At 37.6% G+C, this 17,782-nt stretch overlaps 1 protein-coding gene across 1 annotated transcript in view; it reads left to right on the top strand.

Annotated features, from left to right (window-relative positions):
• The first annotated feature begins 9,317 nt into the window (after nucleotides 1-9,317).
• IQUB (IQ motif and ubiquitin domain containing) overlaps nucleotides 9,318-17,782 on the top strand; it is a 90,935-nt gene continuing 82,470 nt past the window's right edge. Inside the window, exon 1 of the mRNA XM_027855180.1 lies at nucleotides 9,318-9,397. The gene's annotated coding sequence lies outside the window, so the exon portion shown is untranslated. The remainder of the gene's footprint in view (nucleotides 9,398-17,782) is intronic.

Below are 17,782 nucleotides of genomic sequence, written 5' to 3'. Positions count from 1 at the left end.
TTAGTTCTGAATCATAGAGTACATTATGCCTGCTGGAATCAATATATTGGATTGTAATGCATCCCAAAGTGCAACATGTGTTTGTTAATGACAATTTGCAATTTGCCATTTACGTAAAAGTGCTTTTTAAAATATAAAGGGCTATAAAAAGAGGGATTTATTCTTAATAACTATGATCATACTTGGATATTTTGAAAATTCTTCCCTGCTGTTAGAACCAGAATGGATAAAAGATAAGATATAATCAGCTTCATATCTTTCTATTGTCAATCCTCCACGTCATCCATTTATCATCCCTGCTTCTATTCTCGAATTATAGGGTTGGAAGTTAGGAAACAGTATGACTGAATCTACCAAAAATTCAAGCTATCTTTTCTCAACTGAGTCCTCACCACTGTGAAGACCTTTATTCATCCCTTGTTGGATTTCTGTCACACTGATCCTAGCGACTCCCAGACCTCAATTTCCCAGCTCCACTTGATCCTTTCCATTTTCTTCCACAGTTTATTTCATTCTTACTGAAATTAAGGCCATTGATTTTTCGTGTCTCCCTGCTTCCATACCTTAAAACTCCTTTGTTTTCACCTATCCTTTGCTCCACTGAGAAGAGCAGATTGGCCTTGCCAAGGTTTAAGTCTCTCACTCAATGTACTTGATGTTACCTATTGTGTCTTCTAGGAAGGTGTTCTGTCAACTATTCTCCCTCCTCATCCATTTTCAATCGCTTCTTGACTACTTCCCCTATCCCTAAAAATATACTAAAATCTATCCTATCCTCAAGTCATCCTTGCCAGATATATCATAATGAGGATTCCTTTTTTGGGATATCAGTTGAACTTGATGGCCACTAAGTCTCTTTAAAACTAGAAAATTCTGTTATTCTGTGATCTAATCCAATCCCTTTATTTTACAGGTGAAGAAAATTAGGTCCAAAGAGATTAAATGACAACACATGACTAATAAATATTAACCCTCTAAACACAATGCAGAGATTTTTAATTTGACATGGGTAAACAGTAAAATCACTACTCAAACTCAAGCCTTCTGACTCCAAATTCTGTGTTCAGTTCTGGGCCCTGCAGCTAAAGACGGTAATTGATAAGCTGGTTGACTTCTGTTGGATGCTCTCCATTTTACTAGTGTCTGTCTTGAACTGTGGTGCCAAGAAACACAATACTCCAGATTAGATCTGACCTCTTCCATCTTAAAATTGTAAAATTATTTGAATCCAAGTGTAGATTTTTTCATTTCTCCCTACTGAATTTCATCTAATTAGTTTCAATACTCCACCTTATCAAGATCTTTTGGGATCCTGACTCTTTCACCCAGGGTGTTATTGATGCCTTCCAATTTATACTCTCACCTCTTCCTCCTTTTGCTGTTCTTTGTTGTAGCTACTATGAATGATACTCTATAGCCAAATTGGACTATTTGTTGCTCTCTAAATATGTCTCGTGGAAAGATGCACACTAATGCCTTATTAGTGAAGTTGGGAATTAATGCAACCACTATGGAAGGCAGTTTGGAATTATGTATATGACTAGACCCAGAGATTTCATTGTTAGTCATATACCCGAAAAAGGTCATTGAGAAAAAGTAAGATTCCATATACACCAAAGTATTCATAGCAGTTGTGATAATAAAGAATTAGAAACAAAATAAATAGATGTCAATCAATTGAGGAATGGTTAATTAAATTGTAACTCAATATAATGTGTGACCCTGGGCATGTCTCTTGGCCTCTGCCTTAATTTTGTCATCTATAAAATGTGGATAATAATAGCATCTACCTCCCAGGGTTGGGTTGTTGTGAGGATGAATGATAATAATTGTAAAACTCTTAGCGCAGTGCCTGACACTTAGTAAGTACTTCATAAATATTATTTTGATGGAATATTACAGTCCTATAGGAAATGATAAACCTGATGACATCGGAGGTGAATAGAGACTACCTGTGTTCATGACCCTCTTTATGCCAAGAATGGCTTTTTTCCAATTAGAAGTGATTTCTACCTTTGTCGAACACTCAGCACTTTGCAACTGATGTATTTACCAGACTATATCACATGTGTATTATTCTTGTCTTATCTCACCTGCTGGACATATCTCCTCTAATGGACTATAAACTCCTTGTGGGCAGGGACCATGTCTTTTTCACATTCTTATTCTCTTAATACATGGCCTCACACATAGTTTGTTGCCATTAAATATTTGATGAATTAATGAATATTAGGGGGCCTAGTGTAATAGAAAGAAGGTCAGGATTTGTAACCAGAGGACCTGTGTTCATATTTTAGCTCTGTTCTTTTCTACCTGTGTGACCTTAGGCAAGTCACTTAACCTCTCTGGGCCTTCATTTCTTCATCTGTAAAACAGGAGTGGAACTAGATGACCTTTGTAAGTCTTTTCCAATTCAAGATAAATGATCTTACCTGGAACATTTGACCTTGATAAATATAAACGGAGTTCCCTCCCCCATCTCAGTTGATAAAGATGTAGTCACACACAATGAGGTTTTGATATATTTAAACACGGCATCTATTCCATGATCCTCTTTTTAAATACAAACTCTTCTCTAATTGAGTGAAGAAGGGAATAGCAGAATTGGCTGAACAAGCAAGTTAGCTCCACCTCTGGGTTGCTTTAAATAGCTATGTGAATTTTTGGATTTCCAGTCCAATAACAAAGTTGGAAGCAGTTGTGGAAGAAGATCCTTGCCCCAGCACAGAGGGCAGAAAGGGCAATGAGATGATTGTCTTTCTTTTTCCCGACTTTGACTATGTCATCAAAACTACCACACCAGTAGGAGAGGTTGTATCCAGGAGGTAGCAGAGACATATATATATATATACTCCAGACAGATAAAGATTCAGAGAGTCCGCCGAAGGAGAAAGCAGTATGATCCCATACCACACGGAAGACAGCTGGCTAGGGATTCCAGAAAGGGGCACATCGTGAGAGCCAGCTAAGCAGTCTGCCTCACAGTGATGCTGCCTCCAGGAGTAGCTAGGTGAGTACATTACACGGAGAGAATTTCCAGGCCCAACAGTACTGGGAATTGTGAGTTACCTTTGACACATATTTACCCAATTGTGTGTCTCAGGACCATTGCACTCAAGTTTGAGTGAAATCTCATGGAGGCTGTATGTATTTATGGGACAGTATCACAGACTTTTTGGGGTGAGAGGGATATTTTGTAGCAACTGCTCTTACTCTGTAATCTTTGTAAATGCCTTTACTAAATGATAATTAAACCTGCTTGCCGATGGGGACTCATGAACTATGGTAGTAGGATTAATTACCCTCAGAACTTGAAGTAGTAGCTAACCTTTGGGGACCTAACATGCCAGTGTTAGATGAGGGAGTAATCCCAAAGTAGAGGTCATATAAATATTATGGGCTTTTTTTCTGTGGTCCAGATACGGGATTTCATCATTGAAGGGAACTCATAACAAGGAAATTCCCTTCATCGATATAGTTCTGTCATTTGTCCAGGGTCACATAGCCAATTGTGTCAAAGGTGGGATTTGAGCTCAAGTCTTCTTGCTTCTGCAACCAGCTCTCTATCTGTTCCATTGCCTTTCTAGTTTTCCTTTAGTGAGCAATATTGCATTTTGTTTTCTTAGAAGGGAGTTTTTTGTGATTGTTATAGCACTGTGTTTTTCACTGCAAGGATGGTTGTTTTTCTATGGAACCAGTTTTTCACACATTTTCATCAAGACCACAGAAAGAATGTCATGGGTTCAGTTTGTATCCCTAGAGCTCAGCATAATGCCTGAAACAAGTAGGTACTTAATAAATACTTATTGAATGACTGGCTGACTACTATCATGGGTGTTTCCCAGCCTGGGTTCCATGAGAGCCTGTTTTAGGACCGTTCTCTGGCATAAGGAAGGACGTGGGATCCCCTGTAAATTCTTGCTTTCTGTGACTAAAGTCACAGAACCATGCTCCCCCAGCATAGGTATGTCTACCAGCAGGTTAAATCCTTGTTTAGATACCTGGTTTATGTCTAAAGGAAGGCCTGTAGGACAGTCAGAGATGTTGGAGAAAACAACCCCTTAATGAGTTCAGATGCCGAAAATAATGTGTAAAAGAATGAGTCAGTTCAATACAAAGTTTTATTGGCAATCAGTGGAGTAGAGGGAGAAGGGGGAGAAGGAGAAGGTGACCTGATATACAACTCAGACATACACACTAACATAGAGTATAATTCATATAAGCATGGCACTGCATTGGGGAACACAGACATGGGTCCATTCAGCTGGAAAACTGCTCCAAGGAGGCCTTCTGAGGGTGGGATATTTATACCTTGATTTTGGTGACCACTGGAGCTGGCCACTTTTCACGTTAGGGTTTGCGGCACTCAAGAGATTGGGGGGTATACAGCTATGGGGAGAAAAACACTAAGCAAATTGTGGTACATAAATACAATGGAAAGTTGTTATTTTTTGGATAGATGGCTGCCTTAAAAAATATTGTCAATATTCTTCCATGAATAGATTCTATGAGCTATAGTGTCCCTTAAGGAGAGACCCTTAAGGTTGTCTCAAGACCACCAGGCCTAACCTTAGAACTTAAGGAGAATCTCTTTCACTATCAGGTCTTCAAGACTAACAGGGTCAACAAATGCATAGCCAGACTGAAAGGAAAATAAATATCTTAGTGCATAAAGGACTGTTTGGGCTGGCAGGAGCTTTAGCTTCTTAGGATTTAGATTGGGTTTTCATAGCTTTTAGCCTCACTTGTACACAGCCAACCAATGGCATTCTGTGGCAGAAAGGAATGGGCAAGTATACAAGTCTGAGAGTTACAGGTCAGTTTTGTTACTATTGAAAATAAATTTCTCTGACCCAGCAACAGCACTTCTAGGGCTGTATCCCAATGACATCACAAAAATGGGAAGAAGACCCACATGTACAAAAGTATTTATAGCAGTTCTTTCTGTGGTGGCAAAGAACTGGAAATTGAGGGGATGCCCATCAATTGGGGAATGGCTGAACAGGTTGTGGTATATGAATGTAATGGAATACTACTGTGCTATAAGAAATGACAAGCAGGCAGACTTCAGAAAAACCTGGAAAGACTTGTATAGTCTGATGCTGAGTGAAGTGAGCAGAACCAAGAGAACATTGCACACAGTAACAGCCATGTTGTGTGATGACTAACTTTGATAGACTTAGCCCTTCTCAGCAATGCAAGGATCTAAGACATCTCCAGAAGTCCCATGATAGAAAATGCTATCCATATCCAGAGAAAGAACCATGGAGTTTGAATGCAGATTGAAGGATACTATTTGCTCTTTTTTTCTTCTGTTTTGTTTTGTTTCTTCTTTCTTGAGGTTCCTCCTATTGGTTCTAATTCTTCATTACAACATGACTAATGTGAAAATATGTTTAATAGGAATATATATGTAGAGCCTATATCAGATTGCATGCTGTCTTGTGGAGGGAGGTGGAGAGGGAGGGGGAGAAAATTTAAAACTCAAAAGCTTATGGAAGTGATTGTTGAAAACTAAAAGTAAATTAATTGATTAAAAAAAAAAGAAAAAAGAAAAAATCAAATAAGGAGAACCCCCCCCCCCAAAAGAAAAATTTCTCTGTACTTAATATTGTTAGAACTGTCAATATTGGGGAAAAAGCTCTAAGATGGGGGAGGTCTCTTAAGAATCATTCTTGTTCATCTGGTTGTCATCAACAATGAGGGAAGTAAAGCAGAAACAAACAAAAATTCCGTTTCCTTGGTGTGTATTCAAGGTTACTTTATCATGGGTACAACTCCTCAGAACACACAGTTGTCATGTTCACTTGCCTCTTCCATGTTACAAAGAATTAGAAAGGAAATTAGTTATGTTGAATTAAAGTTATCATGGCAGCTAGGTGGTGCAGAGTGCTACATCAATACAGTGCTGGGCCTGGAGTCCTGGAAGAATCATCTTTGTAAGTTCAAATCAAACCTCAGACACTTACTAGCTGTGTGACCCTGGGTGAGTCACGTAAACCTCTTTGCCTCAGTTTCCCTATCTGAAAATGAGCTAGAGAAGGAAATGGCAAACTACTCCAGAATCTTGGCCAAGAAAACCCCAAAATGGAGTCATGAAGAGTTGGACACAACTGAAACGACCAAACAACAACAACAAAGTTATTAAAATATATTAAGAAAAAAAGTTTACAGATCTGAGATTTCGAATCTCTGTCAATTTAAAACATGCATTTTGGGGCCTTTTTTGGTATCACTAGCATTTAGCTTTAATGTTTGACACATAATAGGCACTTAGTAAATGCTATTGATTAGACTAGCCAAAAGGAATGAACTATGAATACTTCATAGCATTCTTCTGATAAAGCCACTAGATGGCAGTTGATAATAGAATAAAAACAGTAAACAAAAGCTTTTTTGTATTAAAAAATAAAATAAAAAATAAAAGCCAAGATGGATAAAGGTGAATAGTGTTAAGGGTTGTATGAAAAATAAGAGGAATGGTTTTACATTGAATACTAAATAGATATGAAATAGATAATAATTATATTGTGAAAAGTAAAAATGATCCCATAAAAATTTCTTTTCTACTTTTACAATGGGAACATTCCGAATTCTCAAATCCACTCTCAATTTTCTTCAACTTGGCATTTCCATATATCTTATGGGTAAATCTTACATCTTAGTAGGAATGTTCCATTGCTTTAGAATGAAATAGAGCAATCTCATTAATCGAAAACATTAGTATCATGTGTCTTTTTTTGTCGCCAGTAAAATAAAAAAAGTTAATACTATTGGGTTTTGCCATGTTGCCATTATTCTTTTCACCTATATGAAGCAATCAGCCTAAGAAGATAATTCATTATATTAAATTTAATAATTATTTTTATTAGTATTTAATTTAAAACCAATTTAAATAAACCAAGCAGGTCAGGCCTACTGTGTACAAGGTACCGCATGTGCTAGATGCTCGGGATACAAAAAAACAATACCCTCAAAAAAGAAACTTTCCCTGTTATCAAGGACCTTACATTTTACTTGTGATATAATATGCATACTGATAAGTAAATACAAGATAATTTGACGAAGGGAGAGAGTACTAATAATTGGGATCAGGAAAGACAGATGAGGAGGGAAGTTTGGTCTAGGCATGGAAGAGATTCTGCACAAAGACAGATGGAATATTGAATCTGAGGAAGGTCTGGTAGGCAGGTTATTCAGGAACTGGAGTTGTACTGATGGTCTCTATGGCAAACTTTCTAAAAGTGGAAGAGACATAATGGTCTGCCTCTACATAGGCTTTTCCTTCTGAGTACCTTCTCCTTTTTCTCCTGTTACTCCCTTCCCAGTGCCCCAAATCTTTTTCATCATCCACTCCTTTCCTGAGCCCTAAACTGTTTCCAAGTTGAGAAAAATACTGTGGTAACCCGTGCTTATTCTGTGCCTTTATTGGCTCTGAAATATTATTTGTTCAGGGCCTGGGGATTATAATTGGCTCTGAAATAGTGTTTTTTCAGTACCTGGGGATTATAATTTGGGGACAAAGAAAACTCACTGCTGATTGTTGCCATGTCTTTTCTTCATCACTAAGGTCAGGAGAGTATTCATGTGCAATCAATAAGATGCTATGCAAGAGGTTAAAGAGACAGCATTTCCCAGGAAAGAGCAAGCTCTCAAATAGGAAGTCTCATGATTGGAGAAATGGAATGACATCTGGATACTGCCTCAAAATTAAATTTCCTTCCCTTCCTTCCTTTGCTCTAAGAGATACTTTCTGTTTGACATTCAGGACAGAGAAGTACTGTAAAAGAGCTGATATTCCCTCCCTGACAAGTGGTAAGAGCAGCAGATTCTGGAAATCAGACTTCTGGGATGCTGCTTGCAGAGACCTTTCCCTCCAAGACTGGATGCCGGAAGAGCTGAGACCAACGGTCAACACCTTGGCTTGCACAATGCCTCTGCTTGCTGAAACAGATGCTGGAAGACACCAAACAGGGAACAGAAGTGGGGCCTGGACTATTTACTAGAGGCTGTCAGCAATCACAAAGGCTGGTAGAGTGAACCAAGGAGATCTCTTCTGCCGCTGTTCTTGCCTTCTCTTGCTGCTCAGAGTTCAAGTTCACACATCTGCCTCATTGTTCCTTCTCCATTATCTATCAATGAAATGTGGTTTCTGGCTGTACTCACGAGTAGGGAGGGTAATCAAGAAGAGTTGCAGGAGAAGATTGTTAAGAGGAGGGTCTTCAGGTGGAAGTGCCTAACATACTTTTCTTTCATTTTTGCACTGTCTGATAAACACCATGGTCACAATATGCCAATTGATTGTGATCTGCGAACATAGAGGGTTGTTCAAAGATGGGGTAGAGCCATAGATTTTCTAATTTTTAACTACTCCTGAACAATATTTCTTCAACTATCTAAATTCAGAATCTAGACAGCATGAGTTTTTTTGTGTTCAAACTGGCTTGTAGCCATGAGATTTGGAGGCACGGACAGCCCTCTTGCATGCATGCCAGACTATTGACAGGGCCACTTGGCAGGTGATTTGAGCACCACCCGGTGCACAATTTAGATATTATATCCCCTCCCTAGATTACTGATGTAGTAATGCACCACCTTTTCTGTAAATTTAAGGAAGGTGGTGCAGGAGTTGATTTGGACTGCTTATATTATAGTGCCATAAAATGTCATGTAGGCTGTTCTTCATGTCCACATGCAGTCACAGTGGGTAAAATATTGTTGCTAAGTAAGAGAAACTTAATACCTCTCTAAATAAAGTGAAAAAGAGTATGCTTCAATCAACACTCAGAGTTCATCAGATCTCTCTCTCTGGAGGTATCTAGCATTTTTCATCATGGGTCCTTTGGAAATGTCTTGAACAGAGTAGCTAAGTCTTTCACAGTTGATCATCATTACAACATTGCTGCTACTGTGTAGTGTTCTCGGTTTCTGCTCATTTCACTTTGCATCCAGCTTTTTTATTTTCAAGGCATTCTGTGTGACAGAAGGCATAAAAATGCCCCAGCGAAAGGAAAGAACATTCATATCTGGACACACACGATATTAAATTGCGGTTCGCTTTGTTTTTTGACGTTTATGCTATATGGAATTGTACAAAGGCCCGTAAGCCAATTTATTTTCTGTCTCTCAGAAGGTCATGGCCTTGTCCCCTTTAATATTTCTCCAGATTCCTCTCCCCGGACTTGTCAATCTCAACTTTTCTCTACGCCTGACACCACCCACTTTCCTTTCAGCTCCTCCCCCACTTGGCTTTTCTCATTCTCGCGAGAGTTGGTTTAACCTATCCGAGCTCCGACTGGTTGCTAGGACACCCGAAACAGCTGGCGGCTTAGACGCTTTAGCTGGTGGTGTTAATTGAGCGAAGGACAAACCTAGGCGAAGAAGATCACTAAGTCGGGTAAGAGGGGGAGTTGCGGTTGCTTGGTCTTAGCCAGGGAAACTATTCTCTGTCCACCCAAAGAGCGAAGACGAGAACTGGAGCGCTAATTGCAGTTAATGTTGTGCTTAACTTGGAGAACCGTTTGCACTGCCTCATGGGAGTCACAGTCTCTTGTGCTACATTCTCTTCCATTCTCGAGTCCCTTAAGGTCCCGTCCTGCCTTGCAGTTCTCCGTACACCGCACTGCCCCCTGGGAGTTGTAGTTCGTTTTGGGTTTCTAACGTGAAGTATTGCATTACTTGGGCAGTTAAGGCGAGCTGCTCAGCTCTTTCTGTTTTCCTGTTCCTAGCTCTGTTTGCTGTGCTTGGGAAGCATCATGGTCAGACTCTCGGATCAGACCTTTCTTTACTGGTCTTCCTCATGCCTGTGCATGCTCTGTACTCCTTTGTTGTTGTTAGGACAGACCTGCCGTTTCACTGGGGAAATTCCCTAGGTTCACACTCTCTCCCCATGCAGATATGCACCAGCCCTACAACTTGACAGTGTTAGTTTTCTGCACTAGGGTTGCCAAACGTAAAAGGACCCAGGAATTTGCTTTTATTCAAGTGCTCATAGGCCTAGGGAGTACAAAATAAAATTAACTTAGATCTTAAGTTCTCAGGTCCCACTTACACCCTTGGGTTTGAGTTGTTTTTCTGGCATATTAAGAAGAAAGTAATCAAAGAATAAAACGTGCCTCTTTAACGCAGAATTAAAATTTAAAGATACTGTTAGTTGTATGTCTGCGAGGAACGGGCAAGTTTTTCATTATTAAACATGATGATAATGGCTAGCATTTATATAGTGCTTTAAGATTTGCAAAGCATATTATTATTATTATCAAACCAGTATTATCACACACCTCACAACAACCATGGGGAGGTAGGCACTAGTTTTATCCCCATTTGTAAAATGGGGAAATTGAGGCACACTGGTGTAATACAACTTCCAGTTGTATTGAATATGGTCTACTGATGTATGTGTGGGACAGCAATGACTCTTACCCAAATTAATTCAGAGGCTTCTCCAGGTAGAAAGTAGAAAGGATTTTATTTCAATCTCCAGAAAGGGTGACTGGCACCAAAAGGCAGTTCAATGCAAGACCGCAGGTGGTGTCAGCCAAGCAAGCACTTTTATAGGTTCTAACCCCAATCTCTCCCTAGCCCCCTACCTCTTATGCCATTGGCTGGGCTTCAGAGGGCACAATCTAAACACCACAAAACTACCCCAGCAACAGCAGTGGAAATTACAGAATCCTTACATAGTTTGCATCTGCCTTTCCGTCCTTCAAGTATCCTCTTAGTACATCCTGTTTTGTTTATTTCAGATCCTGGAACAATTTGGAGTTATACTTAATCTTTTGCAACATTTTGAATATATTTATCCGGGCTATTTACAAGCTTCCTGACCTGGGTACACATATATTATTATTAGGGGTCTTTACCTTATTTTACTCATTTAAGTTTAAATTTTATGAGGGGTCTTCACCAATCTCACTAATGTACAATGGAAATTTTAATGATTTCAGATATCTTTCAAGATTTTATATGTATTTACGTAGTATGAGCTGAGTGAGATTTCCATTTAGGAATTCCAGCTCTGAATCTTACTAGTTGTATAACTGTGGGCAAGTCATTTAGCCTCTCTGAGTCTCAGCTTCCCTTTTTATAAAATGAGCATGATACGTGTACTGCCTGCTTCACAGGGCTGGTGTGAGGAAAATGTTTTGTAAACCTTAAAAAGAAGTATGTAAATGTAAGTTATTGTTGTTAATATCTTGTTCTCATCTTGTTAGAATTCAGATAAAAACTGTCCTGCGACACGTTGCTAATATTATTTTCTATGTTTAATATTCTGTGTCTGTTGTATAGATGGGTAAAATAATATAATGATAAATAATAGCTAACATTTATATACTGCTTACTACATGTGCTAACTATTTTTTTTTTAATTGGGACATAAGCTTACCTTCTGCAGGTTTGCTGAAAGCATTTTTAGGATATCTCCAGTAGAAATATGGGATTAAGGTTTATCTGTAGCCTGTTTGCATATAGTTTTGATTTCCTCTGCTAGATCTGTATATTTTGAAGGTTTTTTATTCTTTATTGATTGGAGATTATGAATATTTGGCATGGCAGCATCTACTGAAAACATTTTCTTAAATTTTTAAAGATTAATAATATGTTTGGGTGATTGTAAGGGGACAGACTGTCTTGTCCTAATTATGCCAGTTGTAGGGTGGCATACCCTCTGAGAGAATACTGACGTTGGAAAGAAAGAGGGTTTGTACTAGTTTGTTTATTAGTAGGTTTTATTAGGGTTAATGGGATTGACACAGAACAAAGAAGGCATTTATATGGATGCCTGGATGGCCCATGGGATAGTTGGAGCTTCTTTTCCTGTTTACATTTACTCAAGGTAGTTTACATTTTTTTTTTTTGCCTTTTTTTTGGTGAGGCAATTGGGGTTAAGTGACTTGCCCAGGGTCACACAGCTAATAAGTGTCAAGTGTTTGGTCTGAGTCTGGATTTGAACTCAGGTCCTCCAGGGCCGGTGCTCTATCCACTGTGTCACCTAGCTGCCCCATAGTTTACATTTTTCTGTGGAGTCATAGGCCATGTTCCTATTCTTGCCTACCCCTTGTACAGTGATTATGGCCAATAGTTTTATCTGGGATAGCACTTTTTCCCAGGAGTTGGTTTATTATTTTCTCAAGGATAGTTTAGGGTTTATTTGTAGTACCGAGATTTGTTGTATGGTAGTTTGTGAAGAATAGTGAGTTTCTGGTGAATAATTCTTGCCACCTGATCATGTATTTGTAGTTGTTCAATAGTGCTAAAATTCCACAACCTGCAATGATACAACAAATGATTTCTACAGATTCATTACACATTCCTTATTGATAAATATCTGGATTCCTTAACGATAACCTTTCTATAATTTCTAAAGTTGGTGATGTAATCTTAAATTTATGATAACCCTTCTGTTTCTATATGCAAATCTCAATGTTTCAGTCATTGGTTTGATGCTTCTTTATTGACATATTATGTGGTTCATGTGAATGCTACCCAGTTTTTCATTCTGCTCTTACAACTTAGCTGTTCTTTAAGTTGCATCTGGAGATAAACCACTGTTATATTTGACAGTTCCAGTGGCGTATACTTATTTATCGTCAGCCTTTTACCATTTTTTTCCAAGTGAAGTAGATAAGTAGATAAAGCATTTATTAAGTACTTGTGTGCTATGTGACAGGTACTGTGCTAAGTGCTAATGAAACAGATGCAAGCAAAACAGCTCTTAAAGAGCTTACATTTTAATAGAGAAAGATACATAAAAGGATATTAGAAAGTGAGGCGGAGGAAAGTGGGTGTATAGTAAGGAGTCACCTGAGAACAATCATGGAAGTCTGGGCCCTACTAGAATGGGGGAGGGCTCACAGGTGGAGTCTAAATTTCCAGAGGGGTAGAGGTGGTTCAAGATAAGGGCTTTGGTGAAATGGCCAGGAAGTGGTCAAGTGACATTTTTTTGTTTGAAAAATATTTCTGTAAGCTTTAACCTGTTTATTATGTGCCCTGAGAACATCTATCAACTTACTTCCTCCAGTTTAATCTGAAAGAATGTTATTGATCAGATTTCAAAATCTATGTAGTTGGACACACAGTAGAGTTTGTCCATATGGTTTGTAGAACTGGGACAGGCAGTGCAGATGAGTGGTAACCTGGGTCCAAGGTTGAAAAGGAGGTGAGTGGACTCTACTGATTTTTTGGAAATTGCAGAACTTTTTTTACCGACCCCAAGATTCCCAGAAAAGCAAAGGCTCAACTTCTCAGTATTAACATTTTACTGCAGTTGTTGCATGACAGTGAGCCACGAAATGCCCCTTTCTTGAAGAACTATACATGGGTATCAAACAGGGCAGTAGAGAGACGCATGGTGGGTGCGAGTAGGCTGTGATTTATCGAAGAATTGTATAACAAAAAGAACAGGTCTTGTGGTTAGAGTGAGGAATAACAGGGACAACCAGAGCGTTTCACTGGTTCCCTTATAGTTTTGAGAGAAAGGGAAGAAAGCCTTCAGCATGTTAGATGGACAACCTGTGGCAAACTTTTGGGAGAACATGAATGGCACATGAGGGCAATTATAGGCAGTTGTGATCTCCTCACTAGAGGGAACTCCTGAAATATGGAATTGCAGATTTGTTTGAATGCCCAGAAATGTTGATGACTTTTGTGAATTTAATTTTATCTACTACTAATTTACTGGAATTCTTAATTGCCTCAAGTAGTTTCTTTAATGATTGTCTAGGATTTTCTAGATAACCCATTATGTTGTCATAATTGTTCAGTCGTTCAGTTGTATCTGATTCTTTGTGACCCCGTGGACCACAGCATGCCAATACTGTTAATAGGGTTTTCTTGGCAAAGATACTGAAGAGGCTTGCCATTTCTTCTCCAGTGGATTAAAGCAAACAGAGGTTTAGTGGCTTGCCCAGGGTTGCACAGCTAGTAAGTGTCTGAGGCTACATTTAAACTCAGGTCTTCCTGACTCCAGACCCAGTACTCTATCCATTGAGCCACCTAGCTGCCTCAAAAGACAAAAACAAACAAACAAACGAACAAACAAAAAAAACAGCCCATCATGGTCATTATCAAGTAGGGATATTTTTCTCTCTCTTAAATATTTATATCTTTTTTTCTTATCTTATTCCTATCGCTAGCATTTCTAGAATTGTGTCAACAGTAGGAAAAAGGGGCATCCTTATTTTACTTTTGTATTCATTGAGAAAAGTTCTGATATATGTTTGCTCATTGTATGTAATCCTAGACTGTAGTTTTAGATTTATTTTTATGTTAAAAATATATGATCTATAAGTTTTTTCCCCCCCAAAACTCAAATGAATGTTCTGCTTTGTCAAAGGCTTTTTCTGTATCTGTGGATGTAGTGGTCACATTGTTTGGGTGTCTTAAAATAATAATTTATTTTAATTGTTTTTATAATGTTGAATCATCCTGGCATTCATGGTATAAATTGAGCCTTGTGATAATGAGTGATTGATTAGATCTGTTGCTGTAGGTTTTTGCTAAGATTTTATTAATTTCTATACCAATGTTGATGAATAATATTGGTCTTATTGTTCTATTTCTTTGTGCTGGTGTAGGTACTTGGACTATATTTGTCTCATCAAAGCTGTTTGGTAGATTGTTTTCCCAATTTTTGAGATTAACTTTGTGAAATATAGAGAAATTAATCATTATTTAAATGTTTAGTAGAATTCTTCTGTGAATCTGCCTGGATCAAGTATTTTCCCTCATTTGATAGTTTCTTGATTTCTGATTCATTTTATTTTCTGGGTTTGGGTTGTTTGACATGTCTATTTCATGTCCTGTTAATTTAGATATTTAAATGTACATAGCCAATCCCTTATTTTTCTATTTTGTTAATATGTTTTCAGAGATAATTTTTTTCTTCTGAGGGCTACTTTAGCTGATTTCCAGACATTTAGTATGTTGTGTCTTCATTATTATTGTATTTCACATACATGTAATTTGTTTCCGTGGTTTATTATTTGATCTACTCATTATTAAGTCTCTGTTTGGGACTTTATCTTTTGCTTTTTGTTTCCTGGTTGCCATTTTTATTCTATTATGGTCTGTAAAACATTTGTTTAATATTTCTGCTTTAAAAAATTATGTGTAATTTCTTTTTGCCTTAGCACAAAGGCCTCTTTTTACACAAATACCATATGGTGCTGAGAAATTAGCTGAACATTAAAAAGCTGCCACAAAATTTTCAGCTGTAACTCCTCTGTTCAGTTCTATATTTTCCTTTTTGGTTATTTTTCTCTTAGATTTGTCCAGCTCTGAGTGAGTAACATTAAAGATTCCTATACTTGTGTTACTTTATATGTATTTTTGTAAGTAAGCTTACTTTTCCTTTTTGAATTTAGATGCTGTGCCATTTGATGAACATATGTGAATACTGATATTGGTTCCTTGTCTATAAGCATAATGTAGTTTCCCTTTTTATCTCTCTTCGTGTTTTGAATTTTTCTTTTGTCTAATACCATGATTGAAACTTCTGTTTTTTTTTTAAATCACCATATGTAATGATCAAAACTAGTTGGTATTGATTAAAAAAAAGAAAAATAGATCAATAAAACATACTAGATAGCAATTTAACTCAGTAACATTGTGTTCTATAAAACAAATAACATAAAAGATCTATTTGATGAGAACTGCTGGGAAAACTGGAAAGCAATTTGGCAGTAATTAATGTTCAACCAATGTTTTACATCATCTGCCACAATAAACTTTGAATACATAATTTACTAAAGGCAACAGCATGAAAATATTAGATGAGAATTAGATCAATTACCTTTTATAGCTATGGCTAGGCAGAGGTGGAGGGAAGGATTCTTAATCAAATAAGAGAGGTGAAAATAAAAAAAAATAGATAATTATCAGTTAAATTAAATTGAAAAGTTTTTGGCTGAGCAAAACGGAGGTAGGATATGAAAGAAAGCTATCAAGAGGAAAAAAAAAATCTTTGTGTAGAATATCTCTGATAAGGGTCTGAAATCCAACCTATTAAAGCTTAAAACTTCACTAAGACTTTTGGGGCTCCGTGTGTGTGTAGGGGGAGGGAGTATAAAATCAAGCGTTGTCTACAGCAGATAAGTAGTGAAAGGATATGACCAAACAATTCTTTAAAGAATTATTATCTGTTATAACCAAATGAAACATTGGCTGTAATCACTAATAGTAAGAGAAATGCCAATCATACTGATTTGGAGGTTGTGCTTCTCACCCAGAAAACTAACAAAGATGGCAGTAGATGGAAGTAGTCAATGTTGGAAGGGCCACATAAAGACAGGGATACTTATGCATTGCTGGTGGAACTTTTAATTGGTCCAGTTGTTCTAAGAAAGCAATTTGGAAGTATGGTAAGAAAGCAATATTCCATTAAATTCATGAAGCACAAATGATTTATATATTCCCTAACAGATGGGCATCGACTTTGTTTCCATTTCTTTGCTACTATAAAATGTGGCACTATGCATATTTTCGTATATATGGGGTCTTTCTTTTTATTGTTGATTTCCTTGAGGCATGTGCCTAATAGTGGAATCCCTGGGACTGAGGATATGTATATGGACATACCAAAGTTCGAAAGCTTTAGCATTGGGCAAATGGCAAAAGCCCAGGATGTTCTAACAAGACAGATGACAGTTCTCAAGAGTCCAGAGGGCTTAGTTACAGAGTAGATGATAAGGCTCAGTGGTCTTTTTTCTCACTTGGAATAGTTACTACCAAATCATCTGAGTGATATAGATAGCAATATTACTTTTCCTGCTAGGATCATAGGGAATGGTTAAAGATAAGGGAAGTGGAAAGGTTCCCCTATTGGTGGTTTTTCCCCTTTGGATGGCCCTCCTCTTCCCTCTTCTTGTTCTTATACATTAAACACTATGTGTGTATGTATGCATATGTGGGTGCATATTTGACTCCCCTTTGCCAAGTTCACATAAAAGTGATCTCATGTGATTCCCACTTCCCCTACTCTGTCCTTTGTCTTTTACGATGTTCTAGCTATGGGAAGTAGGTTGTTCCTCCTTCTTTCTAATGTCTTTCTTACTATATTCATTTTTTAATAATGGAATATTACTGCCCTGGAAGAAATGAGGAATATGGAGAATTCAGAGAAACTTGGGAAGATTTGTATCAACAGATATTTTCAAAGTAGATTTTGATGGATATCTTTTGTTTTTATATCACCAACATTTCCCAATGCCCCTACCCCCTCTACCCTCTAAAAGACCATCCTTATCACATAGAATTTTTTTTAAAAAAGGAAAAAATTCACTAAAATGAACTAATACATTGAAAGAATCTTACATTTCTAATGTTCCACACCTATAGTTCCCCACTCCGTCAAAGAAGAGAGAGAAGTATCTTCCTAAAGCTCCTCTTTGAGACTTAACTTAGTCATTATAATTTCATGATATTCCCTTTCTTTTTAAAAAAGTTATATTGACATTTCTTGTTTTTTACATCACTGGAATTTTCCCCATCATTCCTCTCATCTCTTAAACAGCCATTTCATATAATGAATATTTTTATTTTTATTAATTAAAAAAAATGGGATCTAACTTGTTTCAGTGAGTCAAGGTTAAGCACAATGCATTTAAGAAACGTTCCAAACAATCAAAACGAATGTTAGCATCAAAATAATACATCCACATGAACCCAACCAACGACAGGTCAAAGAACAACCTTCAAACAAGGGGGTGGGTCACGCCTATTTGTTTGTAGACATGGAGGGGTTTATAGTGGCAATTCGGAACCATATTGTTATTGCCAGAAA

Source organism: Vombatus ursinus, unplaced genomic scaffold (genome assembly GCF_900497805.2).
Source record: "Vombatus ursinus unplaced genomic scaffold, bare-nosed wombat genome assembly UNPS02010788.1, whole genome shotgun sequence".
NCBI classification, from domain to species: domain Eukaryota; kingdom Metazoa; phylum Chordata; class Mammalia; order Diprotodontia; family Vombatidae; genus Vombatus; species Vombatus ursinus.
The sequence above is the reverse complement of the archived record's forward strand: the minus strand, read 5'-3'. Positions and strand labels throughout refer to the sequence as shown.